This window comes from Myotis yumanensis, unplaced genomic scaffold (assembly GCF_028538775.1).
Source record: "Myotis yumanensis isolate MYYU_CA2020_CCGP unplaced genomic scaffold, mMyoYum1.0.hap1 SCAF_3, whole genome shotgun sequence".
NCBI lineage: Eukaryota > Metazoa > Chordata > Mammalia > Chiroptera > Vespertilionidae > Myotis > Myotis yumanensis.
In genome coordinates this window covers 85335929-85336584 of record NW_027223754.1, presented here as the reverse complement: position 1 = coordinate 85336584, position 656 = coordinate 85335929, and the positions used below count along the sequence as shown (strand labels likewise).

General features: G+C 52.9%; 1 non-coding gene across 1 annotated transcript; it reads left to right on the top strand.

Moving 5' to 3' along the window:
- The first annotated feature begins 310 nt into the window (after window positions 1-310).
- Window positions 311-382, top strand: TRNAE-UUC (transfer RNA glutamic acid (anticodon UUC)). The gene has a single exon. It is a non-coding gene; the product is annotated as a tRNA-Glu (tRNA).
- Window positions 383-656: the final 274 nt, after the last annotated feature.

Genomic DNA, 656 nt, shown 5'->3' with positions numbered 1-656 from the left:
CTGGCCTCCGCGGCGGCGGTTTCAGGACCTCACACAGCTCTTGTTTCTTATTAATGAGTCTGAAATCCAAACACCAGGCCTTCTGTACTTGGAAACACCACATCGGTGTATATCTGGAGTCTGGATGGAGTAGAAGGGGATTCACGGGCCTTCGGTAAAGAGCGAAGGGCTACACCGCGAGCCGGCAGGGGTTAACCCGGCGCAGGTTTCGCGCAGGCGCACAAGCAGCGCTAACACCCGGGACTTGCGCAGCGCGGCGGGCGGAAGTGAGAGACTCAATTTGCCTCAGCTGGGCCTCACCCTTGTCGTCTCCCACATGGTCTAGCGGTTAGGATTCCTGGTTTTCACCCAGGCGGCCCGGGTTCGACTCCCGGTGTGGGAACGCCAAGTTCTTTTTTTATTTTTTATTCTATTATTACTAAAGCGCCAATTTAGGTTTAATAAGGCAAAGACTGGTCTTGTTAGAAAACGCTTTAACCCCATTTCGGAGCAGCCCCGCGGGGGATGGGGGAGGGATCGAGGCGGAGGGAGCTGAAAGGGCCTCTGTCTACCTCTGGAGTGGGCGTGACGGTAAAGCAGAGGGAAAGGTATAACTAAACAGTGTGAAAATAGTTCCTGAAATAAGGAATTAAATATGAGGTGAAAAAACGGGAAAC